Source organism: Schistocerca nitens, chromosome 2 (assembly GCF_023898315.1).
Source record: "Schistocerca nitens isolate TAMUIC-IGC-003100 chromosome 2, iqSchNite1.1, whole genome shotgun sequence".
In the NCBI taxonomy this organism is placed as follows: domain Eukaryota; kingdom Metazoa; phylum Arthropoda; class Insecta; order Orthoptera; family Acrididae; genus Schistocerca; species Schistocerca nitens.
The window spans coordinates 1,147,147,118-1,147,165,503 of NC_064615.1; positions in this window are offsets into that span (position 1 = coordinate 1,147,147,118).

The following is an 18,386-nucleotide window of genomic DNA, read 5'->3' on the forward strand; positions in this document are numbered from 1 at the left end:
CAAATTGTGTGTTAATTCGTCAATGTGAGGGAGCGAGGGATGCAGTAAAGGAAGAATAATGCATCGGAAAAGAGATACTCGGAACCCCAAAGAAAATCCTATCGTTTCCGTAGAAACGTATCTCGATTTAGAAGGACAATGCAGGGAATCCAGAGTATTCCATATGGACGCAAATTGTGTGTTAATTCGTCAATGTGAGGGAGCGAGGGGTGCAGTAAAGGGGGAATAATGCATCGGAAAAGAGATACTCGGAACCCCAAAGAAAATCCTATCGTTTCCGTAGAAACGTATCTCGATTTACAAGGACAATGCAGGGAATCCAGAGTATTCCATATGGACGCAAATAGTGTGTTAATTCGTCAAAGTGAGGGAGCGAGGGATGCAGTAAAGGAGGAATAATGCATCGGATAAGCGATACACGGGACCCCAAAGAAAATCCTATCGTTTCCGTAGAAACGTATCTCGATTTAGAAGGACAATGCAAGGAATCCTGAGTATTTCATATGGACGCAAATTGTGTGTTAATTCGTCAATGTGAGGGAGCGAGGGATGCAGTAAATGAGGAATAATGCATCGGAAAAGAGATACTCGGAACCCCAAAGAAAATCCTATCGTTTCCGTAGAAACGTATCTCGATTTAGAATGACAATGCAGGGAATCCAGAGTATTTCATATGGACGCAAATTGTGTGTTAATTCGTCAATGTGAGGGAGCGTGGGATGCGGTAAAGGAGGAATAATGCATCGGAAATGAGATACTCGGAACCCCAAAGAAAATCCTATCGTTTCCGTAGAAACGTATCTCGATTTAGAAGGACAATGCAGGGAATCCCGAGTATTTCATATGGACGCAAATTGTGTGTTATTTCGTCAATGTGAGTGAGCTAAGGATGCAGTATAGGAGGAATAATGCATCGGAAAAGAGATACTCGGAATCCCAAAGTAAATCCTGTCGTTTCCGTCGAAACGAATAAAGATTTATAAGGACAATGCAGGGAATCCAGAGTATTTCATATGGACGCAAATTGTGTGTTAATTCGTCAATGTGAGGGAGCGAGGGATGCAGTAAAGGAGGAATAATGCATCGGAAAAGAAATACTCGGAACCCCAAAGAAAATCCTATCGTTTCCGTAGAAACGTATCTCGATTTAGAAGGACAATGCAATGAATCCAGAGTATTCCATATGGACGCAAATTGTGTGTTAATTCGTCAATGTGAGGGAGCGAGGGATGCAGTAAAGGGGGAATAATGCATCGGAAAAGAGATACTCGGAACCCCATAGAAAATCCTATCGTTTCCGTAGAAACGTATCTCGATTTAGAAGTACAATGCAGGGAATCCAGAGTATTTCATATGGACGCCAATTGTGTGTTAATTCGTCAATGTGAGGGAGCGAGGGATGCAGTAAAGGAGGAATAATGCATCGGAAAAGAGATACTCGACTCCCAAAAGAAAATCCTATCGTTTCCGTAGAAACGTATCTCGTTTTAGAAAGATAATGCAGGGAACCCAGAGTATTTCATATGGACGCAAAATTTGTGTTAATTCGGCAATATGAGGGAGCGAGGGATGCAGTAAAGGAGGAATAATGCATCGGAAAAGAGATACTCGGAACCCCAAAGAAAATCCTATCGTTTCCGTAGAAACGTATCTCGATTTAGAAGGACAATGCAAAGAATCCAGAGTATTTCATATGGACGCAAATTGTGTGTTAATTCGTCAGTGTGAGGGAGCGAGGGATGCAGTAAAGGAGGAATAATGCATCGGAAAAGAGATACTCGGAATCCCAAAGAAAATCCAGGCGTTTCCGTAGAAACGTATCTCGATTTAGAACGACAATGCAGGGAATCCAGAGTATTTCATATGGACGCAAATTGTGTGTTAATTCGTCAATGTGAGGGAGCGAGGGATGCAGTAAAAGAGGAATAATGCATCGGAAAAGAGATACTCGGAACCCCAAAGAAAATCCTATCGTTTCCGTAGAAACGTATCTCGATTTAGAAGGACAATGCAGGGAATCCAGAGTATTTCATATGGACGCAAATTGTGTGTTAATTCGTCAATGTGAGGGAGCGAGGGATGCAGTAAAGGAGGAATAATGCATCGGAAAAGAGATACTCGGAACCCCAAAGAAAATCCTATCGTTTCCATAGAAACGTATCTCGATTCAGAAGGACAGTGCAGGGAATCCAGAGTATTTCATATGGACGCAAATTGTGTGTTAATTCGTCAATGTGAGGGAGCGAGGGATGCAGTAAAGGAAGAATAATGCATCGGAAAAGAGATACTCGGAACCCCAAAGAAAATCCTATCGTTTCCGTAGAAACGTATCTCGATTTAGAAGGACAATGCAGGGAATCCAGTGTATTCCATATGGACGCAAATTGTGTGTTAATTCGTCAATGTGAGGGAGCAAGGGGTGCAGTAAAGGGGGAATAATGCATCGGAAAAGAGATACTCGGAACCCCAAAGAAAATCCTATCGTTTCCGTAGAAACGTATCTCGATTTACAAGGACAATGCAGGGAATCCGGAGTATTCCATATGGACGCAAATAGTGTGTTAATTCGTCAATGTGAGGGAGCGAGGGATGCAGTAAAGGAGGAATAATGCATCGGAAAAGAAATACTCGGAACCCCAAAGAAAATCCTATCGTTTCCGTAGAAACGTATCTCGATTTAGAAGGACAATGCAATGAATCCAGAGTATTCCATATGGACGCAAATTGTGTGTTAATTCGTCAATGTGAGGGAGCGAGGGATGCAGTAAAGGGGGAATAATGCATCGGAAAAGAGATACTCGGAACCCCATAGAAAATCCTATCGTTTCCGTAGAAACGTATCTCGATTTAGAAGTACAATGCAGGGAATCCAGAGTATTTCATATGGACGCCAATTGTGTGTTAATTCGTCAATGTGAGGGAGCGAGGGATGCAGTAAAGGAGGAATAATGCATCGGAAAAGAGATACTCGACTCCCAAAAGAAAATCCTATCGTTTCCGTAGAAACGTATCTCGATTTAGAAGGACAATGCAGGGAATCCAGAGTGTTTCATATGGACGCAAATTGTGTGTTAATTCGTCAATGTGAGGGAGCGAGGGATGCTGTAAAGGAGGAATAATGCATCGGAAAAGAGATACTCGGAACCCCAAAGAAAATCCTATCGTTTCCGTAGAAACGTATCTCGATTTAGAAGGACAATGCAGGAAATCCAGAGTATTCCATATGGACGCAAATTGTGTATTAATTCGTCAATGTGAGGGAGCGAGCGATGCAGTAAAGGGGGAATAATGCATCGGAAAAGAGATACTCGGAACCACAAAGAAAATCCTATCGTTTCCGTAGAAACGTATCTCGATTTAGAAGGACAATGCAGGGAATCCAGAGTATTTCATATGGACGCCAATTGTGTGTTAATTCGTCAATGTGAGGGAGCGAGGGATGCAGTAAAGGAGGAATAATGCATCGGAAAAGAGATACTCGGAACCCCAAAGAAAATCCTATCGTTTCCGTAGAAACGTATCTCGATTTAGAAGGACAATGCAGGGAATGCAGAGTATTTCATATGGACGCAAATTGTGTGTTAATTCGTCAGTGTGAGGGAGCGAGGGATGGAGTAAAGGAGGAATAATGCATCGGAAAAGAGATACTCGGAACCCCAAAGAAAATCCTATCGTTTCTGTAGAAACGTATCTCGATTTAGAAGGACAATGCAGGGAATCCAGAGTATTCCATATGGACGCAAATTGTGTGTTAATTCGTCAATGTGAGGGAGCGAGGGATGCAGTAAAGGGGGAATAATGCATCGGAAAAGAGATACTCGGAACCCCAAAGAAAATCCTATCGTTTCCGTAGAAACGTATCTCGATTTAGAAGGACAATGCAGGGAATCCAGAATATATCATATGGACGCAAATTGTGTGTTAATTTGTCAATGTGAGGGAGCGAGGGATGCAGTAAAGGAGGAATAATGCATCGGAAAAGAGATACTCGACTCCCAAAAGAAAATCCTATCGTTTCCGTAGAAACGTATCTCGTTTTAGAAAGATAATGCAGGGAACCCAGAGTATTTCATATGGACGCAAATTGTGAGTTAATTCGTCAATGTGAAAGAGCGAGGGATGCAGTAAAGGGGGAATAATGCATCGGAAAAGAGATACTCGGAACCCCAAAGAAAATCCTATCGTTTCCGTAGAAACGTATCTCGATTTAGAAGGACAATGCAGGGAATCCAGAGTATTCCATATGGACGCAAATAGTGTGTTAATTCGTCAATGCGAGGGAGCGAGGGATGCAGTAAAGGAGGAATAATGCATCGGATAAGCGATACACGGGACCGCAAAGAAAATCCTAAAGTTTCCGTAGAAACGTTTCTCGATTTAGAATGACAATGCAGGGAATCCAGAGTGTTTCATATGGACGCAAATTGTGTGTTAATTCGTCAATGTGAGGGAGCGAGGGATGCTGTAAAGGAGGAATAATGCATCGGAAAAGAGATTCTCGGAACCCCAAAGAAAATCCTATCGTTTCCGTAGAAACGTATCTCGATTTAGAAGGACAATGCAGGGAATCCAGAGTATTCCATATGGACGCAAATTGTGTGTTAATTCGTCAATGTGAGGGAGCGAGCGATGCAGTAAAGGGGGAATAATGCATCGGAAAAGAGATACTCGGAACCCCAAAGAAAATCCTATCGTTTCCGTAGAAACGTATCTCGATTTAGAAGGACAATGCAGGGAATCCAGAGTATTTCATATGGACGCCAATTGTGTGTTACTTCGTCAATGTGAGGGAGCGAGGGATGCAGTAAAGGAGGAATAATGCATCGGAAAAGAGATACTCGGAACCCCAAAGAAAATCCTATCGTTTCCGCAGAAACGTATTTCGATTTAGAAGGACAATGCAGGGAATGCAGAGTATTTCATATGGACGCAAATTGTGTGTTAATTCGTCAATGTGAGGGAGCGAGGGATGGAGTAAAGGAGGAATAATGCATCGGAAAAGAGATACTCGGAACCCCAAAGAAAATCCTATCGTTTCAGTAGAAACGTATCTCGATTTAGAAGGACAATGCAGGGAATCCAGAGTATTCCAAAAGGACGCAAATTGTGTGTTAATTCGTCAATGTGAGGGAGCGAGGGATGCAGTAAAGGGGGAATAATGCATCGGAAAAGAGATACTCGGAACCCCAAAGAAAATCCTATCGTTTCCGTAGAAACGTATCTCGATTTAGAAGGACAATGCAGGGAATCCAGAGTATATCATATGGACGCAAATTGTGTGTTAATTCGTCAATGTGAGGGAGCGAGGGATGCAGTAAAGGAGGAATAATGCATCGGAAAAGAGATACTCGACTCCCAAAAGAAAATCCTATCGTTTCCGTAGAAACGTATCTCGTTTTAGAAAGATAATGCAGGGAACCCAGAGTAATTCATATGGACGCAAAGTGTGTGAATTCGGCAATGTGAGGGAGCGAGGGATGGAGTAAAGGAGGAATAATGCATCGGATAAGAGATACTCGGAACCCCAAAGAAAATCCTATCGTTTCCGTAGAAACGTATCTCGATTTAGAAGGACAATGTAGGGAATCCAGAGTATTCCATATGGACGCAAATTGTGTGTTAATTCGTCAATGTGAAAGAGCGAGGGATGGAGTAAAGGAGGAATAATGCATCGGAAAAGAGATACTCGGAACCCCAAAGAAAATCCTATCGTTTCCGTAGAAACGTATCTCGATATAGAAGGACAATGTAGGGAATCCAGAGTATTCCATATGGACGCAAATTGTGTGTTAATTCGTCAATGTGAGGGAGCGAGGGATGCTGTAAAGGAGGAATAATGCATCGGAAAAGAGATACTCGGAACCCCAAAGAAAATCCTATCGTTTCCGTAGAAACGTATCTCGATTTAGAAGGACAATGCAGGGAATCCAGAGTATTCCATATGGACGCAAATTGTGTGTTAATTCGTCAATGTGAGGGAGCGAGGGATGCAGTAAAGGGGGAATAATGCATCGGAAAAGAGATACTCGGAACCCCAAAGAAAATCCTATCGTTTCCGTAGATACGTATCTCGATTTAGAAGGACAATGCAGGGAATCCAGAGTATTCCATATGGACGCAAATTGTGTGTTAATTCGTCAATGTGAGGGAGCGAGGGATGCAGTAAAGGGGGAATAATGCATCGGAAAAGAGATACTCGGAACCCCAAAGAAAATCCTATCGTTTCCGTAGAAACGTATCTCGATTTAGAAGGACAATGCAGGGAATCCAGAATATATCATATGGACGCAAATTGTGTGTTAATTCGTCAATGTGAGGGAGCGAGGGATGCAGTAAAGGAGGAATAATGCATCGGAAAAGAGATACTCAACTCCCAAAAGAAAATCCTATCGTTTCCGTAGAAACGTATCTCGATTTAGAAGGACAATGTAGGGAATCCAGAGTATTCCATATGGACGCAAATTGTGTGTTAATTCGTCAATGTGAGGGAGCGAGGGATGCAGTAAAGGGGGAAATATGCATCGGAAAAGAGATACTCGGAACCCCAAAGAAAATCCTATCGTTTCCGTAGAAACGTATCTCGATTTAGAAGGACAATGCAGGGAATCCAGAGTATTTCATATGGACGCAAATTGTGTGTTAATTCGTCAATGTGAGGGAGCGAGGGATGCAGTAAAGGAGGAATAATGCATCGGAAAAGAGATACGCGGAACCCCAAAGAAAATCCTATCGTTTCTGTAGAAACGTGTCTCGATTTAGAAGGACAATGCAGGGAATCCAGAGTATTCCATATGGACGCAAATTGTGTGTTAATTCGTCAATGTGAGGGAGCGAGGGATGCAGTAAAGGGGGAATAATGCATCGGAAAAGAGATACTCGGAACCCCAAAGAAAATCCTATCGTTTCCGTAGAAACGTATCTCGATTTAGAAGGACAATGCAGGGAATCCAGAATATATCATATGGACGCAAATTGTGTGTTAATTCGTCAATGTGAGGGAGCGAGGGATGCAGTAAAGGAGGAATAATGCATCGGAAAAGAGATACTCGACTCCCAAAAGAAAATCCTATCGTTTCCGTAGAAACGTATCTCGTTTTAGAAAGATAATGCAGGGAACCCAGAGTATTTCATATGGACGCAAATTGTGAGTTAATTCGTCAATGTGAAAGAGCGAGGGATGCAGTAAAGGGGGAATAATGCATCGGAAAAGAGATACTCGGAACCCCAAAGAAAATCCTATCGTTTCCGTAGAAACGTATCTCGATTTAGAAGGACAATGCAGGGAATCCCGAGTATCCCATATGGACGCAAATTGTGTGTTAATTCGTCAATGTGAAAGAGCGAGGGATGCAGTAAAGGGGGAATAATGCATCGGAAAAGAGATACTCGGAACCCCAAAGAAAATCCTATCGTTTCCGTAGAAACGTATCTCGATTTAGAAGGACAATGCAGGGAATCCAGAGTATTCCATATGGACGCAAATAGTGTGTTAATTCGTCAATGCGAGGGAGCGAGGGATGCAGTAAAGGAGGAATAATGCATCGGATAAGCGATACACGGGACCCCAAAGAAAATCCTATCGTTTCCGTAGAAACGTATCTCGATTTAGAAGGACAATGCAGGGAATCCAGAGTGTTTCATATGGACGCAAATTGTGTGTTAATTCGTCAATGTGAGGGAGCGAGGGATGCTGTAAAGGAGGAATAATGCATCGGAAAAGAGATACTCGGAACCCCAAAGAAAATCCTATCGTTTCCGTCGAAACGTATCTCGATTTAGAAGGACAATGCAGGGAATCCAGAGTATTCCATATGGACGCAAATTGTGTGTTAATTCGTCAATGTGAGGGAGCGAGGGATGCAGTAAAGGGGGAATAATGCATCGGAAAAGAGATACTCGGAACCCCAAAGAAAATCCTCTCGTTTCCGTAGAAACGTATCTCGATTTAGAAGGACAATGCAGGGAATCCAGAGTATATCATATGGACGCAAATTGTGTGTTAATTCGTCAATGTGAGGGAGCGAGGGATGCAGTAAAGGAGGAATAATGAATCGGAAAAGAGATACTCGACTCCCAAAAGAAAATCCTATCGTTTCCGTAGAAACGTATCTCGTTTTAGAAAGATAATGCAGGGAACCCAGTGTATTTCATATGGACGCAAAGTGTGTGTTAATTCGTCAATGTGAGGGAGCGAGGGATGCAGTAAAGGAGGAAAAATGCATCGGAAAAGAGATACTCGAAACCCCAAAGTAAATCCTATCGTTTCCGTAGAAACGTATCTCGATTTAGAAGGACAATGTAGGGAATCCAGAGTATTCCATATGGACGCAAATTGTGTGTTAATTCGTCAATGTGAGGGAGCGAGGGATGCAGTAAAGGGGGAATAATGCATCGGAAAAGAGATACTCGGAACCCCAAAGAAAATCCTATCGTTTCCGTAGAAACGTATCTCGATTTAGAAGGACAATGCAGGGAATCCAGAGTATTTCATATGGACGCAAATTGTGTGTTAATTCGTCAATGTGAGGGAGCGAGGGATGCAGTAAAGGAGGAATAATGCATCGGAAAAGAGATACGCGGAACCCCAAAGAAAATCCTATCGTTTCCGTAGAAACGTATCTCGATTTAGAAGGACAATCCAGGGAATCCAGAGTATTTCATATGCGCGCAATTTGTGTGTTAATTCGGCAATGTGAGGGAGCGAGGGATGCAGTAAAGGAGGAATAATGCATCGGAAGAGAGATACTCGGAACCCCAAAGAAAATCCTATTGTTTCCGTAGAAACGAATCCCGATTTAGAAGGACAATGCAGGGAATCCAGAGTATTTCATATGGACGCAAATTGTGTGTTAATTCGTCAATGTGAGGGAACGAGGGATGCAGTAAAGGAGGAATAATGCATCGGAAAAGAGATACTCGGAACCCCAAAGAAAATCCTACCGTTTCCGTAGAAACGTTTCTCGATTTAGAAGGATAATGCAGGGAATCCAGAGTATTTCACATGGACGCAAATTGTGTGTTAATTCGTCAATGTGAGTTAGCGAGGGATGCAGTAAAGGAGGAATAATGCATCGGAAAAGAGATACTCGGAACCCCAAAGAAAATCCTATCGTTTCCATAGAAACGTATCTCGATTTAGAAGGACAATGCAGGGAATCCAGAGTATTTCATATGGACGCAAATTGTGTGTTAATTCGTCAATGTGAGGGAGCGAGGGATGCAGTAAAGGAAGAATAATGCATCGGAAAAGAGATACTCGGAACCCCAAAGTAAATCCTATCGTTTCCGTAGAAACGTATCTCGATTTAGAAGGACAATGCAGGGAATCCAGAGTATTCCATATGGACGCAATTTGTGTGTTAATTCGCCAATGTGAGGGAGCGAGGGGTGCAGTAAAGGGGGAATAATGCATCGGAAAAGAGATACTCGGAACCCCAAAGAAAATCCTATCGTTTCCGTAGAAACGTATCTCGATTTAGAAGGACAATGCAGGGAATCCAGAGTATTCCATATGGACGCAAATTGTGTGTTAATTCGTCAATGTGAGGGAGCGAGGGATGCAGTAAAGGAGGAATAATGCATCGGATAAGCGATACACGGGACCCCAAAGAAAATCCTATCGTTTCCGTAGAAACGTATCTCGATTTAGAAGGACAATGCAGGGAATCCAGAGTATTCCATATGGACGCAAATTGTGTGTTAATTCGTCAATGTGAGGGAGCGAGGGATGCAGTAAAGGGGGAATAATGCATCGGAAAAGAGATACTCGGAACCCCAAAGAAAATCCTATCGTTTCCGTAGATACGTATCTCGATTTAGAAGGACAATGCAGGGAATCCAGAGTATTCCATATGGACGCAAATTGTGTGTTAATTCGTCAATGTGAGGGAGCGAGGGATGCAGTAAAGGGGGAATAATGCATCGGAAAAGAGATACTCGGAACCCCAAAGAAAATCCTATCGTTTCCGTAGAAACGTATCTCGATTTAGAAGGACAATGCAGGGAATCCAGAATATATCATATGGACGCAAATTGTGTGTTAATTCGTCAATGTGAGGGAGCGAGGGATGCAGTAAAGGAGGAATAATGCATCGGAAAAGAGATACTCGACTCCCAAAAGAAAATCCTATCGTTTCCGTAGAAACGTATCTCGATTTAGAAGGACAATGTAGGGAATCCAGAGTATTCCATATGGACGCAAATTGTGTGTTAATTCGTCAATGTGAGGGAGCGAGGGATGCAGTAAAGGGGGAATAATGCATCGGAAAAGAGATACTCGGAACCCCAAAGAAAATCCTATCGTTTCCGTAGAAACGTATCTCGATTTAGAAGGACAATGCAGGGAATCCAGAGTATTTCATATGGACGCAAATTGTGTGTTAATTCGTCAATGTGAGGGAGCGAGGGATGCAGTAAAGGAGGAATAATGCATCGGAAAAGAGATACGCGGAACCCCAAAGAAAATCCTATCGTTTCTGTAGAAACGTGTCTCGATTTAGAAGGACAATGCAGGGAATCCAGAGTATTCCATATGGACGCAAATTGTGTGTTAATTCGTCAATGTGAGGGAGCGAGGGATGCAGTAAAGGGGGAATAATGCATCGGAAAAGAGATACTCGGAACCCCAAAGAAAATCCTATCGTTTCCGTAGAAACGTATCTCGATTTAGAAGGACAATGCAGGGAATCCAGAGTATTTCATATGGACGCAAATTGTGTGTTAATTCGTCAATGTGAGGGAGCGAGGGATGCAGTAAAGGAGGAATAATGCATCGGAAAAGAGATACGCGGAACCCCAAAGAAAATCCTATCGTTTCCGTAGAAACGTATCTCGATTTAGAAGGACAATGCAGGGAATCCAGAGTATTCCATATGGACGCAAATTGTGTGTTAATTCGTCAATGTGAGGGAGCGAGGGATGCAGTAAAGGGGGAATAATGCATCGGAAAAGAGATACTCGGAACCCCAAAGAAAATCCTATCGTTTCCGTAGATACGTATCTCGATTTAGAAGGACAATGCAGGGAATCCAGAGTATTCCATATGGACGCAAATTGTGTGTTAATTCGTCAATGTGAGGGAGCGAGGGATGCAGTAAAGGGGGAATAATGCATCGGAAAAGAGATACTCGGAACCCCAAAGAAAATCCTATCGTTTCCGTAGAAACGTATCTCGATTTAGAAGGACAATGCAGGGAATCCAGAATATATCATATGGACGCAAATTGTGTGTTAATTCGTCAATGTGAGGGAGCGAGGGATGCAGTAAAGGAGGAATAATGCATCGGAAAAGAGATACTCGACTCCCAAAAGAAAATCCTATCGTTTCCGTAGAAACGTATCTCGATTTAGAAGGACAATGTAGGGAATCCAGAGTATTCCATATGGACGCAAATTGTGTGTTAATTCGTCAATGTGAGGGAGCGAGGGATGCAGTAAAGGGGGAATAATGCATCGGAAAAGAGATACTCGGAACCCCAAAGAAAATCCTATCGTTTCCGTAGAAACGTATCTCGATTTAGAAGGACAATGCAGGGAATCCAGAGTATTTCATATGGACGCAAATTGTGTGTTAATTCGTCAATGTGAGGGAGCGAGGGATGCAGTAAAGGAGGAATAATGCATCGGAAAAGAGATACGCGGAACCCCAAAGAAAATCCTATCGTTTCTGTAGAAACGTGTCTCGATTTAGAAGGACAATGCAGGGAATCCAGAGTATTCCATATGGACGCAAATTGTGTGTTAATTCGTCAATGTGAGGGAGCGAGGGATGCAGTAAAGGGGGAATAATGCATCGGAAAAGAGATACTCGGAACCCCAAAGAAAATCCTATCGTTTCCGTAGAAACGTATCTCGATTTAGAAGGACAATGCAGGGAATCCAGAATATATCATATGGACGCAAATTGTGTGTTAATTCGTCAATGTGAGGGAGCGAGGGATGCAGTAAAGGAGGAATAATGCATCGGAAAAGAGATACTCGACTCCCAAAAGAAAATCCTATCGTTTCCGTAGAAACGTATCTCGTTTTAGAAAGATAATGCAGGGAACCCAGAGTATTTCATATGGACGCAAATTGTGAGTTAATTTGTCAATGTGAAAGAGCGAGGGATGCAGTAAAGGGGGAATAATGCATCGGAAAAGAGATACTCGGAACCCCAAAGAAAATCCTATCGTTTCCGTAGAAACGTATCTCGATTTAGAAGGACAATGCAGGGAATCCCGAGTATTCCATATGGACGCAAATTGTGTGTTAATTCGTCAATGTGAAAGAGCGAGGGATGCAGTAAAGGGGGAATAATGCATCGGAAAAGAGATACTCGGAACCCCAAAGAAAATCCTATCGTTTCCGTAGAAACGTATCTCGATTTAGAAGGACAATGCAGGGAATCCAGAGTATTCCATATGGACGCAAATAGTGTGTTAATTCGTCAATGCGAGGGAGCGAGGGATGCAGTAAAGGAGGAATAATGCATCGGATAAGCGATACACGGGACCCCAAAGAAAATCCTATCGTTTCCGTAGAAACGTATCTCGATTTAGAAGGACTATGCAGGGAATCCAGAGTGTTTCATATGGACGCAAATTGTGTGTTAATTCGTCAATGTGAGGGAGTGAGGGATGCTGTAAAGGAAGAATAATGCATCGGAAAAGAGATACTCGGAACCCCAAAGAAAATCCTATCGTTTCCGTAGAAACGTATCTCGATTTAGAAGGACAATGCAGGGAATCCAGAGTATTCCATATGGACGCAAATTGTGTGTTAATTCGTCAATGTGAGGGAGCGAGGGATGCAGTAAAGGGGGAATAATGCATCGGAAAAGAGATACTCGGAACCCCAAAGAAAATCCTATCGTTTCCGTAGAAACGTATCTCGATTTAGAAGGACAATGCAGGGAATCCAGAGTATATCATATGGACGCAAATTGTGTGTTAATTCGTCAATGTGAGGGAGCGAGGGATGCAGTAAAGGAGGAATAATGAATCGGAAAAGAGATACTCGACTCCCAAAAGAAAATCCTATCGTTTCCGTAGAAACGTATCTCGTTTTAGAAAGATAATGCAGGGAACCCAGTGTATTTCATATGGACGCAAAGTGTGTGTTAATTCGTCAATGTGAGGGAACGAGGGATGCAGTAAAGGAGGAATAATGCATCGGAAAAGAGATACTCGGAACCCCAAAGAAAATCCTACCGTTTCCGTAGAAACGTTTCTCGATTTAGAAGGATAATGCAGGGAATCCAGAGTATTTCACATGGACGCAAATTGTGTGTTAATTCGTCAATGTGAGTTAGCGAGGGATGCAGTAAAGGAGGAATAATGCATCGGAAAAGAGATACTCGGAACCCCAAAGAAAATCCTATCGTTTCCATAGAAACGTATCTCGATTTAGAAGGACAATGCAGGGAATCCAGAGTATTTCATATGGACGCAAATTGTGTGTTAATTCGTCAATGTGAGGGAGCGAGGGATGCAGTAAAGGAAGAATAATGCATCGGAAAAGAGATACTCGGAACCCCAAAGTAAATCCTATCGTTTCCGTAGAAACGTATCTCGATTTAGAAGGACAATGCAGGGAATCCAGAGTATTCCATATGGACGCAAATTGTGTGTTAATTCGCCAATGTGAGGGAGCGAGGGGTGCAGTAAAGGGGGAATAATGCATCGGAAAAGAGATACTCGGAACCCCAAAGAAAATCCTATCGTTTCCGTAGAAACGTATCTCGATTTAGAAGGACAATGCAGGGAATCCAGAGTATTCCATATGGACGCAAATTGTGTGTTAATTCGTCAATGTGAGGGAGCGAGGGATGCAGTAAAGGAGGAATAATGCATCGGATAAGCGATACACGGGACCCCAAAGAAAATCCTATCGTTTCCGTAGAAACGTATCTCGATTTAGAAGGACAATGCAGGGAATCCAGAGTATTCCATATGGACGCAAATTGTGTGTTAATTCGTCAATGTGAGGGAGCGAGGGATGCAGTAAAGGAGGAATAATGCATCGGAAAAGAGATACTCGGAACCCCAAAGAAAATCCTATCGTTTCCGTAGAAACGTATCTCGATTTAGAAGGACAATGCCGGGAATCCAGAGTATTCCATATGGACGCAAATTGTGTGTTAATTCGTCAATGTGAGGGAGCGAGGGATGCAGTAAAGGGGGAATAATGCATCGGAAAAGAGATACTCGGAACCCCAAAGAAAATCCTATCGTTTCCGTAGAAACGTATCTCGATTTAGAAGGACAATGCAGGGAATCCAGAGTATTTCATATGGACGCAAATTGTGTGTTAATTCGTCAATGTGAGGGAGCGAGGGATGCAGTAAAGGAGGAATAATGCATCGGAAAAGAGATACTCGGAACCCCAAAGAAAATCCTATCGTTTCCGTAGAAACGTATCTCGATTTAGAAGGACAATGCACGGAATCCAGAGTATTTCATATGGACGCAAATTGTGTGTTAATTCGTCAATGTGAGGGAGCGAGGGATGGAGTAAAGGAGGAATAATGCATCGGAAAAGAGATACTCGGAACCCCAAAGAAAATCCTATCGTTTCCGTAGAAACGTATCTCGATTTAGAAGGACAATGCAGGGAATCCAGAGTATTCCATATGGACGCAAATTGAGTGTTAATTCGTCAATGTGAGGGAGCGAGGGATGCAGTAAAGGGGGAATAATGCATCGGAAAAGAGATACTCGGAACCCCAAAGAAAATCCTATCGTTTCCGTAGAAACGTATCTCGATTTAGAAGGACAATGCAGGGAATCCAGAGTATTTCATATGGACGAAAATTGTGTGTTAATTCGTCAATGTGAGGGAGCGAGGGATGCAGTAAAGGAGGAATAATGCATCGGAAAAGAGATACGCGGAACCCCAAAGAAAATCCTATCGTTTCCGTAAAAACGTATCTAATTTAGAAGGACAATGCAGGGAATCCAGAGTATTTCATATGGGCGCAATTTGTGTGTTAATTCGGCAATGTGAGGGAGCGAGGGACGCAGTAAAGGAGGAATAATGCATCGGAAAAGAGATACTCGGAATCCCAAAGAAAATCCTATCGTTTCCGTAGAAACGAATCCCGATTTAGAAGGACAATGCAGGGAATCCAGACTATTTCATATGGACGCAAATTGTGTGTTAGTTCGTCAATGTGAGGGAACGAGGGATGCAGTAAAGGAGGAATAATGCATCGGAAAAGAGATACTCGGAACCCCAAAGAAAATCCTATCGTTTCCGTAGAAACGTATCTCGATTTAGAAGGACAATGCAGGGAATCCAGAGTATTTCATATGGACGCAAATTGTGTGTTAATTCGTCAATGTGAGGGAGCGAGGGATGCAGTAAAGGAGGAATAATGCATCGGAAAAGAGATACTCGGAACCCCAAAGAAAATCCTATCGTTTCCGTAGAAACGTATCTCGATTTAGAAGGACAATGCAGGGAATCCAGAGTATTCAATATGGACGCAAATTGTGTGTTTATTCGTCAATGGGAGGGAGCGAGGGATGCAGTAAAGGGGGAATAATGCATCGGAAAAGAGATACTCGGAACCCCAAAGAAAATCCTATCGTTTCCGTAGAAACGTATCTCAATTTAGAAGGACAATGCAGGGAATCCAGAGTATTCCATATGGACGCAAATAGTGTGTTAATTCGTCAATGTGAGGGAGCGAGGGATGCAGTAAAGGAGGAATAATGCATCGGATAAGCGATACACGGGACCCCAAAGAAAATCCTATCGTTTCCGTAGAAACGTAGCTCGATTTAGAAGGACAATGCAGGGAATCCAGAGTATTTCATATGGACGCAAATTGTGTGTTAATTCGTCAATGTGATGGAGCGAGAATTGCAGTAAAGGAGGAATAATGCATTGGAAAAGTGATACTCGGAACCCCAAAGAAAATCCTATCGTTTCCGTAGAAACGTATCTCGATTTAGAAGGACAATGCAGGGAACCCAGAGTATATCATATGGACGCAAATTGTGTGTTAATTCGTCAATGTGAGGGAGCGAGGGATGCAGTATAGGAGGAATAATGCATCGGAAAAGAGATACTCGACTCCCAAAAGAAAATCCTATCGTTTCCGTAGAAACGTATCTCGTTTTAGAAAGATAATGCAGGGAATCCAGAGTATTTCATATGGACGCAAATTGTGTGTTAATTCGGCAATGTGAGGGAGCGAGGGATGCAGTAAAGGAGGAATAATGCATCGGAAAAGAGATACTCGGAACCCCAAAGAAAATCCTATCGTTTCCGTAGAAACGTATCTCGATTTAGAAGGACAATGCAAGGAATCCAGAGTATTTCATATGGACGCAAATTGTGTGTTAATTCGTCAATGTGAGGGAGCGAGGGATGCAGTAAAGGAGGGATAATGCATCGGAAAAGAGATACTCCGAACCCCAAAGAAAATCCTATCGTTTCCGTAGAAACGTATCTCGATTTAGAAGGACAATGCAGGGAATCCAGAGTATTTCATATGGACGCAAATTGTGTGTTAATTCGTCAATGTGAGGGAGCGAGGTATGCAGTAAAGGAGGAATAATGCATCGGAAAAGAGATACTCGGAACCCCAAAGGAAATCCTGTCGTTTCCGTAGGAACGTATCTCGATTTAGAAGGACAGTGCAGGGAATCCAGTGTATTTCATATGGACGCAAATTGTGTGTTAATTCGTCAATGTGAGGGAGCGAGGTATGCAGTAAAGGAGGAATAATGCATCGGAAAAGAGATACTCGGAACCCCAAAGGAAATCCTGTCGTTTCCGTAGGAACGTATCTCGATTTAGAAGGACAATGCAGAGAATCCAGAGTATTTCATATGGACGCAAATTGTGTGTTAATTCGTCAATGTGAGGGAGCGAGGGATACAGTGAAGGAGGAATAATGCATCGGAAAAGAGATACTCGGAACCCCAAAGAAAATCCTATCGTTTCCGTAGAAACGTATCTCGATTTAGAAGGACAATGCAGGGAATCCATAGTATTTCATATGGACGCAAATTGTGTGTTAATTCGTCAATGTGAGGGAGCGAGGGATGCAGTAGAGGAGGAATAATGCATCGGAAAAGAGATACGCGGAACCCCAAAGAAAATCCTATCGTTTCCGTAGAAACGTATCTCGATTTAGAATGACAATGCAGGGAATCCAGAGTATTTCATATGGACGCAAATTGTGTGTTAATTCGTCAATGTGAGGGAGCGAGGGATGCAGTAAAGGAGGAATAATGCATCGGAAAAGAGATACTCGGAACCCCAAATAAATCCTAACGTTTCCGTAGAAACGTATCTCGATTTAGAAGGACAATGCAGGGAATCCAGTGTATTTCATATGGGCGCAAATTGTGTGTTAATTCGTCAATGTGAGGGAGCGAGGGATGCAGTAAAGGATTAATAATGCATCGGAAAAGAGATACTCGGATCCCCAAAGAAAATCCTATCGTTTCCGTAGAAACGTATCTCGATATAGAAGGACAATGCAGGGAATCCGGAGTATATCATATGGACGCAAATTGTGTGTTAATTCGTCAATGTGAGGGAGCGAGGGATGCAGTAAAGGAGGAATAGATGCAGTAAAGGAGGAATAATGCATCGGAAAAGAGATACTCGACTCCCAAAAGAAAATCCTATCGTTTCCGTAGAAACGTATCTCGTTTTAGAAAGATAATGCAGGGAACCCAGAGTATTTCATATGGACGCAAATTGTGTGTTAATTCGGCAACGTGAGGGAGCGAGGGATGCAGTAAAGGAGGAATAATGCATCGGAAAAGAGATACTCGGAACCCCAAAGAAAATCCTATCGTTTCCGTAGAAACGTATCTCGATCTAGAAGGACAATGCAAGGAATCCAGAGTATTTCATATGGACGCAAATTGTGTGTTAATTCGTCAATGTGAGGGAGCGAGGGATGCAGTAAAGGAGGAATAATGCATCGGAAAAGAGATACTCGGAACCCCAAAGGAAATCCTATCGTTTCCGTAGGAACGTATCTCGATTTAGAAGGACAATGCAGGGAATCCAGAGTATTTCATATGGACGCAAATTGTGTGTTAATTCGTCAATGTGAGGGAGCGAGGGATGCAGTGAAGGAGGAATAATGCATCGGAAAAGAGATACTCGGAACCCCAAAGAAAATCCTATCGTTTCCGTAGAAACGTATCTCGATTTAGAAGGACAATGCAGGGAATCCAGAGTATTTCATATGGACGCAAATTGTGTGTTAATTCGTCAATGTGAGGGAGCGAGGGATGCAGTAAAGGAGGAATAATGCATCGGAAAAGAGATACGCGGAACCCCAAAGAAAATCCTATCGTTTCCGTAGAAACGTATCTCGATTTAGAATGACAATGCAGGGAATCCAGAGTATTTCATATGGACGCAAATTGTGT